The sequence below is a fragment of the Pongo abelii genome, chromosome 1 (assembly GCF_028885655.2).
Source record: "Pongo abelii isolate AG06213 chromosome 1, NHGRI_mPonAbe1-v2.0_pri, whole genome shotgun sequence".
In the NCBI taxonomy this organism is placed as follows: Eukaryota; Metazoa; Chordata; class Mammalia; order Primates; family Hominidae; genus Pongo; species Pongo abelii.
Window position 1 is genome coordinate 131,740,486 of NC_071985.2, and position 15,314 is coordinate 131,755,799.

Sequence of the window (15,314 nt, forward strand, 5' to 3'; positions counted from 1 at the left end):
CATTATATGGATCCAAATGTTGCTATGTATTCTCTGAATACGTACAATCATTATTTGTCAATTAAAAAAATAAATTAAACATTTTTTAAAAAAGAAAAGTCCAGTTTTTCATGTTGGAAACGATTACTTCTAGTTAAGATTACAAAGATACTTTTCTTGTTTTATTGCATTTTCGAAGTCTACATATTCTGTATACCCTGTGAATCTTTTAAAATTTCTACCCATGTAGATGTACATATGTATTATGTGCACACACACATAATTATAGTTAACACTTATTAAGCCCTTGATATATACCAGGCAATGTACTTTATGTGCATTAACATACTTTTCCCAACAACCTTATATAGTCAACTAGGGTAATTCAAGCATAGTGTAGTTAAGAACCTTGCTCTGAATCATAAAGCAAGTGAGGGGCAGAACCCAAGCTCTTACTCATGACACTTGTAATAGTTTTTCTTCTGCATTTGCAGATAAGATAGCAGAAAAGAAATTGCACATGATCTACAAAATGATGTTTCTATGGCTTGAAGGAGCTTTTATTGGTCTCTAGTGAAATCCTCTGAATTCATACATGAAAGAAGAACAAGGCACTGAAGTAGCTAATCCAGTATGTCTAGTTCCAGTCCGCTGTCTTCCAGCTTAGTCTCTTATCACCACACTACACTGTCCAGGCACCAAGTTTCCATTTTTGTTTTTAAAGGCAATGAAATATGAGAATACCAAATGTGGTCAGGGTATTTATGTTGCTGTGGCTGCCTTAAGAGTTCATACTTCATTCTCCTGTTGGAAAACCCCTACCCATTCTTAAGACGCAGGTCAAATGTAACCTTCTCTGTGGAAATTACTTTTCTCTTATAAAATTTAGTTCTGGTTCCTCCTTTTTTTTTAGTTCCCAAAATGCATTGCACACCCTACACTATTTGCACTATTGCACTTTGTACATTATTAAAAGGCCAAACCAAAGAAAAGCAGCATTGTGAAGTGCATGGTTTCCAAACTGAGCTCTGTGGTGTCCTGTCAGAGACCTGGGGATGGAGGTAGGTAGGGGTTCTGGGCTGGGCTTCACATCTGATTAATCAGAGTTCTGCTGTTATCTATTCAGCTTATTTCCACTTCAATAATAAGTTTCTTGACAGGAAAGAAAAATTTTAAACACCTCTGGTATCATGGAAAAACCATGAGTTTGGAGACAGGCCAGAGTCTGAATCCCAGTTGTACCGCTGCCGTCCCAGCTGTAAGGGGTAAATACATGCAACAGCATAGTGCCTGACACATAAAGCCTCAATAAATGAATCCCCTTCTCTGTTTATGATCATTATTTCTTTGTTTCTCTGCTGTAATTTGTAGGGTCTTTATACCCTTTCTACCTAGATCAAAATACCCAATCCATGTTTACTGAATGGAAGCAAATGTGATGGGATACTAGAATGAAATCATTACGGTCAGTTTTGAGGTTAGATATGGAAAATAAAGAGTCTTGAATGCTATGCTAAAATCTTTAGGCTGGGCACAGTGGCTCACGCCTGTAATCCCAGCATTCTGGGAAGCCAAGGCAGGCAGATCACCTGAGGTCAGTTTGACCAACATGGTGAAACCCCGTCTCTACTAAAAATACAAAAATTAGCCAGGCATGGTGGTGCGTGCCTGTAATCCCAGCTACTCGGGAGGCTGAGTCAAGAGAATCACTTGAACCCAGAAGGCGGAGGTTGCAGTGAGTCAAGATTGCACCAATGCACTCCAGCCTGGGCGACAGAGTGAGACTACGTCTCAAAATAAATAAAATAAGATAAAAATAAGTAAATAAAATCTTTAACAGAAAGTTTGGAAAAGTAGAAGTATGATAATATTTGTGTTTTAGCAAATAAATAATCCTGGATTCTTAACAGAAGGTGCTGGGTTACAGTTTGGCTTAGTGGTTGGGAGTATAGAATCTGAGTTTTTATCACCGGTCCCTCACTTACTAATTTAATTATATGACTATGGGCAAGTCACTTAACTTCATTTCCCTCATCTGTAACGTTGGTTTAATAAGAGCACTTACACAGATTAAAGTAATTAACATATATAAAGCACCTAGAACAATATCTGGCACATGGTAAGAAGCATGTAGGTGTTATTGTAATGACAATAAAAAGGTTATCTTTTTACTTTTTAAGAGACAGGGTCTTACTCTGTTGCATGATTATGACTCACTGCAGCCTCAAACTCCTGGGCTCAAGTGATTCTCCTGCCTCTGCCTCCCAAGTCACTGGGATTACAGGCAAAAAATTTTATTATGATGATGATCCCATGCCCCCTTAAAGTATATAAAAAGGATATTGCAGAACTATTTGGGGATGAGTAATGGGGGCTCAGAATCATCTAGGATTCTTTTGTAAACCTAACAGACTTTGTGTTGAGAAGTACCACCATTATGAAGCACTGTTACTAACGGAAGTGTAGTGGATTCCTCAGGGATGTTAAACACTAAAAAGTTGAGAATTCCCACTGTTCTGGTAATATAAAGGATAAGATATTGTGGAGAGAGACTGGAAGCAGGGAGATGAATTAGAAGGCTACTGCAATAGTCTAGTAACTTAAATCGATGGTCCAGACCCACATAAAAAAATGACCACCAGAAAAGTCTGCTGGTCAGACTATTAGAAATAACTGGATTAAATCTGACCCTCATTGGAGTCCACCTAAAAGTAACTTTGATCCCCTAGAGAGACCCACAATTAGCATGTCCTATTGTTTGGAGTAGAGTCTCCAGAAAGGCTATATACTTCTTGAGAACTGCCATAGTTCACCTTGAACATTTAGAGCAGTTTGTAATATCCAGATATCAGACCATGAGGTCAGAAAGCCAGGAGACTCTTGATTCTCGTTGGCATAATACCCTAAATAGGAGAGGCCAACAGATCTTCTAACAAAAGAAAACAGTACCAGTGTGTCATGCTTCATGATGGATGTCTTCTTCAACTGCACTGTAAACCATCAAGTTATGCACTGTAAACCAGTAAGCATGTCATTTCAAGAATTAGAAACCACTTACAGGGACAGTGTTTGGGAGACATGTTGCAGAAAAAGAAATGTGTAAAACATAGTTCTTTCTTAGATAATTTTTCTTCCCTCCACCACCCATGTGCTTCTTCATGTGTGGTAGATAGAATAATGGCCCCCAAAGATGTCCATGTCCGAATCTCTGGAACTTGTGAATATGTCATCTTACATGGCAAAAAGGAATTTACAGATGCAATTAAGGTTATGGACCTTCAGATTGTCTGTCCTGAATATCCTGGACAACCCAGGTGAGTCCAGTCAAACTACATGCATTTTTAAAGGCAGAGAACTTTTTCTTGCTGTGGTCAGAAAGAGGCAAAAAAGACTCAACCCAACATAGCTGGCTTTTAAGACAGAGGAAGGGGGCCATGAACCAGGGACTACAGTGGCCTCTAAATGGCCACTGTAATGGCCCTCAGTTCACTATCATAAGGAAAACGAGGACCTCAGTCCTTCAGCCACATGGAACTGGATTCTGTTAACAACTGAATGAGCAAGGAAGTGATTTTCTTCTAGAGCCAACAGGAAGGAACCCATACTGGACTTCTGGCCTGTAGAACTGTGAGATAAGACATCTGCATTATTTTAAACCACTAAATTTGTGATAATTTTTATGTATTTATTTATTTTAGAGACAGGGTCTGGCTGTGTCACCCAGGCTGGAGTGCAGTAGCACAATGATAGCTTACTGCAGCTTCGAACTCCCGGGCTCAAGTGAAGTCTCTGCCTCAGCCTCCTGAGAAGCTAGGACTACAGGTGTGCACCTCCACATCTGGCTAATTTTTAAATTTTTTTTGTAGAAACAGGGTATTGCTATTGTTACTCAGGCTACAACGCAAATTCCTGGCCTCAAGTGATCCTAGATTACAGGTGTAAGCCACTGAATCCGGCCCGTGAATTTTTTTTTTCTTTTGAGATAGAGGCTCACTCCATCACCCAGGATGGAGCGCAGTGGTGCAATCTTGGCTCACTGCAACCTCTACTTCCCAGGTTCAAGCAATTTTCAAGCTTCAGCCTCCCAAGTAGCTGGGATTACAGGTGTGCACCACCATGCCCGGCTAATTTTTGTACTTTTAGTAGAGAAGGGGTTTTGCCATGTTGTGAACTCCTGACCTCAAGTGATTGACCCACCTCAGCCTCCCAAAGTGCTGAGATTACAGGCATGAGACCCTGCACCTGACCCAGTTCATGATAATTATTTTACAGCAGAAATAGAAAAGCTAACATTTTATGTTACTCAAATTTGATATAAAAATGATTTTAATGAACTGTGGAAAACACACAAAAATGTAATTTAAAACTAGTTATTTTAAATTAAATATTAATTTTCTGTTGCTATTAAGCATGACTCTAATTTACTTCAGTTAGCTTGTGGGACCATGGGGAGATTTAACCATCATGAAACAGATTTCTCTTGTCTCATGGAAGACAGTCATACAGTGCAGGCATGTGCTCTTCCCCTGACTGTTTGGTTAACTTAAGTTAACTTAAATTTAGCCGAACAAATATCCAAATGTTTGCAAAATAGGATGTGATTAAAAGGATTCATTAGCATGGGGATCCTTACGGTATTGAACAACTACAAAATGCACAAGCTTAGGTAACAACACTAATAAGTTGCTGTCCTTGTTCAAAACGGTGATATGACTAGGAACATCAAACACACAGGGACACGAAGCAAAGTTGAGGAAAATTTTTTAAAAAATTAATATATATGATGCTATGGTCTGAATGTCTGTATCCCTTCAAAATTCATACGTTGATACCTAACCATCTAGGTGATGGTATTAAGAGGCGGGGCCTTATAGGAGACTCACCCTTATGAATGCGATTAGTACCCCTATAAAGGGCTTGAGGCAGCCTGTTTACTCCCTCTGTCTCCTCTGCCATGTGAGGACACAACAACAAGGTGTCATCCATAAAGCCCTCACCAGACACTGAATCTGCTGGTGCCTTGATTTTGAACTTCACAGTTTCCAGAACCATGAGCAATAAATTTCTGTTGTTTATAAATTACCCTGTTTAAGGCATTTTGTTATAGTAGTCTAAATAGACTAAGACACATGGGAAATGTTACTTTAAAAGCTATGCTTGGGCATTTCAGAGGACTGTAATTTTTTACTTCAAATATTGCCACTTCCTATGATCTTCCTCACTAGCATCTCACACACATATGGGGTATGCCTTATAAAATGAACTCTATAATCATTTCCATTATTGACTGATAAAATATAACAAATATGATTTAATGAAATTGACTATCATTCCACGATTAAGCTTAGAAATGATGTCTTTCTATAGAGGATTTTCTTGTAATAACATTTGTTGAAATTAAATTTGAACTATAATAGTCCTTAAGTTTCATAATACCCAGCATCTGATTACAATTCCCATGTTTAAAACAGTTGACATTCCAAACAGAATTCTGTCCATTTTTTATAAATATCCTACCATGGATTAGATCTCTGCTTATGTTTATTATCTGATCATTGTTTCCATGATGATTTGTCAAAGCATGGCCCCACAAGACTGCTATGCCTAGCTCTTTCCTGTTCTCGGATGAAGATGAACCATGAAGAAGCATGAATACATTGTATAATTAGTAAGGCCATCTTTCCTGCCTCCAGATTGCTCTGTCCCCTTCCAGGGACCCAGGGCTTTCTTGCCTTCTAACTGTCCTCCTCCATCAAAACAGGAAAGAGTTTGATAACATCATTTATAGCTAAAACGAAGTCTGATATTTGCTTTCAGAAGGTGCTTATCTCTAATTGTGGAATGAGAGGATTTATCTACAAAGTGTATGTTTTTTTTCCTTTTAGGCAAACAGAGTTAGTGGGAGGGAAATGTGGGGTTACATGCTAACCCTGAAGACAAAACTGTTCAGTTATATTAGCGTGCTGTGTGTTGGAGAAAGGGACAGTTGTGGTGAGAGATGTCTGTGTGAAGAGGAATGATCATAAAGAACACCAGGCTACATAAGGATCTCTTCTTATTCCATATCTTCTCTTCTCTTAAGCCTAATGACTCTCCTATCATTCTTTGGCTCAGCAGTCTCAAATTTTGGAGCTCCAGAGTCCATTTGACTTGATCCTCTTCCGTCACTGCATTTTTTTTTAAACTTTTTAAATAGAGACTGGGTTTCACCATGTTACCCAGGCTGGTCTTGAACTCCTAGACCCAAGGGATCAGCCCACTTCAGCCTCCTGAAGTGCTGGGATTACAGGCATGAGCCACCAAGCCCGGCCTCTCATTGCATTTTGCATAATATTTTCAAAGATTAGCAATTAAGAGCATTGGCTTTACGGTAAAATTTGAATCCTAACTTCTACTAGTAGGCTGTATGACCTGGAGTAAGTTTTTTAACTTTGCTATGCTTTGGTTTACTCATATGTAAAATGAGGAAAATCATAATACATGTGAAGCTCATTAGATAGTGACTGGCATTTAGCAAGTGGTAAATGTTAACCATTCTTCGTATTAAAATCCAGCTAAATTAATCTTCTCTTCTTCCTCCAGGTTCCGAAAGTGCTTCTAGAAACCCTATTAGGGAGATTATCAGAATATGCCTAATAGTTCTACTCTTGTTTTTCTTAGCCTGAGTTCCCTAGGAAACAGACCCTGAGGCATGGATTAAATGATTAAACTTTGTATGGAAGGTGCAATCCCAGGGCAGTGAGAGTGAGGGAAAAGGAAGTGAGTTTGGGAAGGATGAGAAGGAATAGAAGGTTATCATGCTAGCCACTGCTTCAAAATAAGCCATAGAGAGAATGAATCGCTTGCTATGCATATTGCTCATCCACCCTGGAAAACTGTGGTTGGAAGGGAGGAGAGAGAATTATTATTTGCTTCCCTTCTTTGGCTCAAATTGATCCCACAGGGAGTTAATTTTCCTGTACTTCCAGATGTAATATCTGGCTGATCAGGAAGCCAAAAACCATGCCCTGTGGTGAAGTGTTTCATCTGAACCCATAAATGGCGGAAGCAGCCAGAGACTCTGGGCATATGGCTGGCTACCTGGTTGCACAGTGGCAACCACCGTGGAGGGCCGATGGTCTTGGAGAAGCAATTAGTTGGCTCCATTCAGCAGAACTACATGAGTAATAGAGTAAGTATACCACAGAGGCTCCCACGGAGAAGCTAATGGCCTGAGAGGCAGGGGAGGCAAGGCCACTGGGATCCAAGGAGATGTATAAGTTATGTCTGATATGATATTTTCTATTTTTTAAAGATTATAAGTTGTTTTAGGACAGGACTATTTCTTTTCATCTTTGAATCCTCTGTAGCTATAATGATGCATGCTCTACCTTAGGTGAGATGTTAGGCAGAAGTGGGTGACGTGCAGCAACCCAGCCAGAGGCTGAGCAGCAGTTAGGGACAAGATCCAGTCCCCTGGAATAAAACAGAGGGCTAACAATCCAGACAACTGGACTGGGGATCAAAATAGGGTTTCAGACAGGGAACTGAAATTAAAAAAAAAAAAAGTTATAAAAAATAAGCCAAAGTAAAATTCTTCATAGCTGGGCAGTATGAACATGGCAGGGATTTTACCAATGGACGAAACTATTAATAGTATTTTTATTAATAGTGATGACAACTTATAGCCAATATTTATCAGGTATGCCAGCCATTTCTTTAAATTACATTATGTATTTTTCTCCAAACTTCTCTTAGACAGATATTTTTATTATTTTCATTTTTACAAATGAGGAAATCAAAAGTCCAGAAAGTTAAACAACTTGCCCGCGGCCACACAGCTAATGAATAAAGAGGCTAGCACCTAACCCCAGAAAAGTCTATTTCCGGCGCATGCATCTCCAACTACTATTGAAAGTGTTACATGAAATAAGGCTTACAAAATCCTTAGCAATCACTTCTTGGGCTTTTGGTTAAGATCAAGTGCAAAATTCTTTTTCAGAGTTCCATTCATACAGTAAATACTCAACGAATTTTATCAATTCTCATTGTTAGTAACAGTAACATTATATAATAGAACTAGTGCTATTAACTGTAGCAATAGTAGTTGTAGTAGCAGCAACACAGGTATATGGAACTTAGGGTCAATGAGTAAGACCTGTTGAATGTGTTGGTTCATAGAAGAGGACTGAGGAAAGGGAAACTGTACTGGGGAAGACTGATCCGGGTGTTATGGGGGGAGTTCAGATAGAGGAACATATAATGCAGAACCTTGCCCTTTTAACAAATGTAATTGAGCGGTAACATAGAATAGAGGTTAAAAACATGGACTTTAGAATTACAAAGGCCTATGTTCTGTTATTTATTAGCAATGAGACCTTGGGGGAAATTACTCAACACTTGTGAGCTTTAAGTAACTCACAACTGTACCTAGCATAGTGTCCCACATATAGTAATCATTCCGTAAATGCTTGTAGAATTGACATACTGCTTCATATCCATACTTATCCACCCCTCTGCAAAACAAAACAAAACACTATCTCCAGTACCCAGTTGCTGAGTAAATGTAAATACCTAGGCAAATTCATCCCACTGAGTGTAGCTACTTTTTCAACAAATATAATTTGTCACCCATATCTACCTAACATTTCAGCAGCTTCCTGATCTGTACTAAAAAGCTGTGTTGCACAACTAAAGAAAAATGTGTGATCTGCTATTTCTGGCATCCTGATTCTGTGTGGCTACAGTGAGTATTCTTGTGGTCTTCACTGATCTGAAGCAATTTTGATTTGACGAGGAGGAGGCTGTTTCTAAGGGAGTGCCTATTTTTTCCCCAAAGCAGGTCAATTTAAAAGGACAAAGTTCTCATTTTAACTATGGTGCAATATGCATGAAAATAAATAGATATTAAAAGGAACAGGTCATCTCTTTCATTGGCAACTTGCACTGTAATATTGAAATCTGTTTGCGGGGGCACAAAGAAAATAATGCTTTAATTTACAATTGAGAGAGAGAGGGAGGGAGGGGGAGGCAGAGAGAGAGAGAGAAAGACCATTACTGCCACCTCTCGCTCACCTCTTCAGAACTGAGAAAATGTTGAAGAAACTTGGCATTTGCTTACCAAAGTTTCACACAGACAGTCTGACTTTTGTTTTTACCTCCATGACCTTTAATGGCTTTCAGCGCAGTCAGACCAACTCTGCATATATATTGACACTATGAAAACCACACAGATAAGCAGTTTTGGGTTTTCATGCTTTATTTACTTTGGAGCTTAACAATCATACACATATTTCCCTGTTAGAGCTCCCAAAAGCTTTGTTCTGATCTTGAGTTCCTTTTGTCTGTTATTCAGCATTTGGATTGCTTTATAATTACTCTACAAATGTATGTATTTTAAACATTTTTTTTTTGCTAGGAATAGTGCTATTTTGTTATTGGGTGCACTGTATTTATGTTACCTTTAACAGAAGTACGAAGAGTCCAGTTCAAGCTGAGAAACTCACACTCCACTGCGAAACATTGGGGAGATGCAAAGAGACAAGGAAGGAAGGAATTTCTGCAATCACTAGAGGGACAGGTTTTGCAGCAGATCACCTTCACATCTACAGATGCTCTCTATTTCTTTTCACCCAGAGGTTTCAAATTGCCCATTGACATCTCTGATTTTGCCAAGAGATTACATGCTTCAGTCAGTTCCCATTCCCTTGTATCATTTAGGACAGAGTAAATTCTTCCAGAACGCTAAAGAAATGAAAATTTTGAAAAATTCGATATATATTTTTTAATGTTTTTAATTGTAGGAAAAGGTACATAACATAAAATTTACCATGTTAACCATTTTTATGTGTACAATTCAACAGTGTTACATACATTCATGTTGTTGTGCAAATATCACCAGTATTCATCTCCAAGACATTTGTTATCATCCCAAATAGAAACTTTGTATTCTGTAAAAAATAGCTCCTTGTTATCCCTTCCCTGCACCTCCCGGAAGCCACTATTCTACTTTCTGTTTCTATGAATTTGACTGTTCCAGGTACCTCAGATAAGTGGAATCACATTTGTCCTTTGTGTCTGGCTTATTTCACTTAGCATAATGTCCTCAAGGTTCATCCATGTTGTAGTATGTATCAGAACTTTAATTTTTTGAAAGCCAAAAATATTGCATTGTGTGTATGTATATACCACATTTTGCTGATTCATTTATCCATTGATTGTTCTTTGGGTCATTTCCATGTTTGGCTATTGTGAATAATACTCTTATAAACATTGGTGTACAAATATCTGTTCAGTCTTTACTTTTAATTTTTTTGTGTATAGATATACAAATGGAATCGCTGAATCGTATGATAATTCCATGTTAAATTTTTTGAGGAATCGCCATTTTACATTCCACAATGGTGGCACCATTTTACACTTCCACTGGCAGTGCACAAGAGTTCCTATTTCTCCACATCCTTGTCAACACTCGTTATTTTCTTTGTTTTTTAGTAGCCATCCTAATGGATGTGAAATGCTATTTCATTGCTATATTTTAATTATTAATCAATCAAATTTCTGGCCTAAATTTCCAGATGTTCTTAAAAAAGATTTGGAAGTTACTACAGACAGTTTTATAGTAAATAAAGAATATTTTATAAGGTTCTTAACGTGGTGCCATCTTATTTGAGGAAGTGAATAGTTAGAGAACTATTAGCTAAATAGCTAAAGAGCCATGCAGGATAGACAAATAAGGGAAATAGTCTTAAAGACATACTTTATTGAAATGCACACAACACACAATCCTAATTGGATTAGGTATTTAGAAAAGGAAGACAATAGAATCTTTTCCATGTTTCTGCATGGGCACTTGATAGCCAGGTACCAAGCTATGGAAAGCAGGGGTTGGGGGGTAGCTCAGGGAAAAGTGAATTATACTGCATATCCAGGTGGCCGTGTTCAGTTTGCAACTGAGTTTAGAAAATGGCAGAATGCTGAGGCTGAGGGAGACATTTTGGAGTCATTAGCCTATGGTGATGCCATTGACCTGGAATTGTCACCTCTGTGCAGGCTGAGAAGGGACTCCAAAGGGCAAAATAGGATGCGCAATAGTTGAGGGTAGACAGAGGAAAAGGGAGAAGGAACAATTATAGAATTAAGAGAAGTGGTTCCCTGGAATCCAGGGAAAGAAAGATTTTAAAAGCCAACTTGTCAAAACTGCAAACAGATTGGATAAATAAATAATGAAAACTGCCTACTGGATGTGGCACCTGAGCAGCCATGGGTAACATTCACAGAGCACTTTCAGTTGAGGGGTGGCAGGAGCCTGTAGGAGTGGAAAGAAAGTGGAGAAAGTGAACAGACCTCAATCTTTCAAAAGGTTTAAGAATGAATAGAAGGAGAAATTCAGGATGGTGAGAAAAGCACTGTTTGCTTTGCCAACTGCAAAAGACTGGAGCTTGTTTATAGGCTAGAAGGAAGGAGCTGAAAGAGAGGAAGAAGCTAAAGACACAGGAAAGAAAAGAGACAGCTGATAGCTGTAGGTCTTGGAGAAGGTGGGAGGGAATGAAAGCCGGAGCACAGGTGGCTGGATTAGCCTTAGCTAGGAAGTAGGAGTGTGAAACTCTCCTTCTGGATCAGGGAAAGCAGGCAAGGTCACAGCATGCAGAGATGTTTATAGAAGTATCTAGAAGTAGGGGAAGGGCAGGAAGTTAAGAGCACCCATGCTTGATATAACCTTTGTGAAATCGGAAATAAACCTTTGTGAAATCTATTAGGAAAAGGTTATGTTTCAGAAAATCAATATGGTTGAACAGTGCAGTATACACTGAATGAGCTAAGTGTTAAAAGTAGAACACTAATATAATTGTCTAGGCATGAAGTTATATGAGACTTAAGTGGAGTGATTAGAAATGAGGTTGGAGAAAGAGAGGTGGACATCATGCTTTTTTCTCATATTCTTCTGAAAGTCAGAAGCAGTACTTCTGATAAACAAATCCCAATAGACAATATCCATGCAATGGGAATTGCCACATGACATCAGTATTTAAAGCTATCTAAAACTAGGCCAGCCGCAGTGGCTCACGCCTGTAATCCCAGCACTTTGGGAGGCCCAAACAGGCGAATCACCTGAGGCCAGGAGTTCGAGACCAACCTGGGCAACATGATGAAACCCTGTCTCTACTAAAAACACAAAAAAGTAGCCAGATGTGGTGGTACATGCCTGTAATCTCAGCTACTCAGGAGGCTGAAGCATGAGAATCGCTTGAACCCAGTAGGCAGAGGCTGCAGTGAGCAGAGATAGAGCCACTGCACTCCAGCCTGGGCAACAGAGCAAGACTCTGTCTCAAAAAACAAACCAAAAAAAGCAAAAATAAAATAAAATAAAAACAATAACGAACTAGAACGAAGCATATTTGGAGAAATAAGACTCTCTAAAGACCAAGCTGTGAAATTGCAAAGAGATTAATATATACTTTTCCTACCTATTTCAGTCTCTGGATTATCTAAGTGCCTACACACACACATACACACACCATTTTTGTGTGTGTACAAATATACAGGGGATAGAAAAAATAATTTGGGTGGAAGTAGGGTGAAGGCAAAAGGAGCCTGACCAAAAACCCCATATAAACCAGAAATGCAGATCACAATTATGAATAATTCACTTCTTTATTATGGCAAAAGATACATTACATACAATTTACCATTTTAACCATTGTATTTATTTATTTATTGTTTGTTTGTTTCTTTGTTTGTTTTTGTCCTGTTTGCAGTTTCATACATAATCATCAAACTGTTGCTAGGATGTGCACAACTGTTACTGCAAATTCACAACCTAGGAAAGACTTTTCCTGGGAATTTACTTTAGGTCAGGGTTGGGCGGCCTGGTACAAGGCTGCACCCACAACTGAGCAGGTTCAACAACACAGGAGCCTTTCCCAAGACCATCATTTTAACCACTTTTAAGTGTACAATTCAGTAGAATTAAGTATATTCATATTTTTGTGCATACATCACCACTCTCCGTCACTAGACTGTTCTCATCTTCCCAAACTGAAACTCTACCCATTAAACAACAACTCCCCATTACCTACACTCCCACCCCCTGGTAATTGCCATTCTATTTTTTGTTTCTATAAATGTGGTTATTCTAGGTACTTTGTGTAAGTGAAATCATACAATATTTGTCCTTCTGTGTTTGATTTATTTCACTTAGCATAATGTCTTCACTGTACCTGGTAAGGCTCTTTTGATTAGGGAAAATTTTCACCAAAAAAAATACTGAACTCTTTTCCAAAAATTTCCATAAATATAGAACAATATATTTGTTCATTCATTCATTCATTCATGCATTCAACAAGTATTTATTGAGCCCATATTGTGCCAGGCTCTTCTTCTAATAAGCCATTGGCAGGAGATAATAAAGGAATCATCCTAATCTCCTTATTAGATCACAGTTATTCTTCAATCGACATAACTCAAATTATCTGTCTCAGATTACTAATGCCACCAGTGGCTCACTTCCTGGATCTTCTTACATTGGCAGTGGCATATCATCGGCTGAAGAGAACAGTGGCAGAGTATCAAAATAATCAAGCTGGTTTCTAGCATGATAACTCCTGTGCATGGAATTTTTGCTGCTGTCCCTTCTTTCCAGAAATACTGACACTCAGCTAGCACTAAAAATCACAGAGAGCCAACTGGCCTATATGTTATACCCTTGTTAATATCTGACTTAACCACATGTTAATCTGCTTTATCCTGTACAGGTGCACTGGACATGAACCACGCTTCTTCCAGCCAAAATATCAAAAAATTCACAGAAAAATCTGAGTGTTCAGTTTTTCTTGAAAAGGTAGAAAATCTGGTATTCCTGGGCCCATGTTCTCATGTGTCGAGAAATGACTAGGGCCAAGGAATAGCTGTCTCCTGTAAACAAGGTTTTCACCACAGTTCTCATTACTTCATATATATATATGTGTGTGTGTGTGTATGTATATATATTTCATATATATAGTTCATATATATATGCTTATATATGTAAATACATATATACTTCATATATATACACATATGTATAGATATGAATATATATACACATATGTGTATATATATATGAATATATATATTTTAAACATCCAGTTCTATATATATAGAACTGGATGTTCATTTGTCCATTCACTGATGTTAAGCATCTACTATGATAAATCATTGTGTTAAGCATTATGAATTGTTAAACACTGTGACTGTACAATTAGCTCCAGGCACTTTGGGGGAGGAATAAAGCAGAAAACAGACATAGCTGACCTTGGTCAGAAAAACTACCCTGGCTGTAAGGTCATTCTTCTTTAACATAGTGGTAAGCAGTTCAGTCTGCAATATTAGGCAATATCTGGTTAAGCACTGATTTCTAAGGTGGGGTAGAAATACTAAGAGCAGAAAGACAGACTGTTATGATTCCTGCAAAATCCTCTCATATGGAATAGGCTTCCCAGATAAGGGCTATACAGTTTCAGTTTCTAGAGAGAGAAGGCTGGCAGGTAAAGATACGAGAGCTCTAAAAAAACGAGGGAGTTGTTATTGGTGGTGGTGGTGGTGTTGAGGGGGGTATGGTAAGACACTCACTGGAGGGTCTGAAATCACTGCTGCAATTGCTTCCTTTGTCAGGATTAAGCCAAGGAACTGAGCAGGGCTGAGCCTGCAAACTGAAGGCCCTCAGTTCTACGCCTGAGCAAGTTAAGAGACTGGGTATAACTGATGGAGTAGACCTGTGTGCGAACTACTGTGTTATAGAGGAGAGAGTAGCCCCTGACCTGGGGAAGTCAAGAGGTTTTTCAGAAGTGGCATTTTACCCAGATCTTCAAAGGAAGTCCAAGTTTCACATATGGAAGTGGGGATAGACAAACAGCCAACTAACAAATGTATATTGTGTCAACTAAAAACAATATGCTAGGCATATAAAGATGAATAAATTAGAGATCTTACTTTCAAGTAGCATAAAGTCTAGTGGGGAGAAACATATTAAGTTCATTAGAATGAGTAGAAATTAGTGAATATTGAATAAAGTGGCAACATGAAAACAAGAGCAATGAATTCTTCTGGGAGGAGTAAGAGGAGGTTTTATAGAGAAGCGGAGTTTAAGGTGGGTGCTGACGGATATGGAGGAATTCACCAGGCAGATTGTAAGAGCATTCCAAGATGATGATAGCATATGACAGGGCATTGACCCTTGAAAATGATTTCAGAGAACTGGCAACGATTCATCACTGCTGAAGCTTAAGGTAAGAAATAGGACGCTATGGAGATAATGCTGCAGAAGGATAAGGGCTGAAGAACCTCTGTAAGTTGAAAAGAATGCCAAGTAGTCTGCT

At 38.6% G+C, this 15,314-nt stretch overlaps 1 non-coding gene across 1 annotated transcript; it reads right to left on the reverse strand.

The window, feature by feature from the left end:
• Positions 1–12,704: 12,704 nt before the first annotated feature.
• LOC112131401 (small Cajal body-specific RNA 16) lies at positions 12,705–12,891 on the reverse strand. Its single transcript, XR_002913486.2, has one exon. It is a non-coding gene; the product is annotated as a small Cajal body-specific RNA 16 (non-coding RNA).
• Between the last annotated feature and the right edge of the window lie 2,423 nt (positions 12,892–15,314).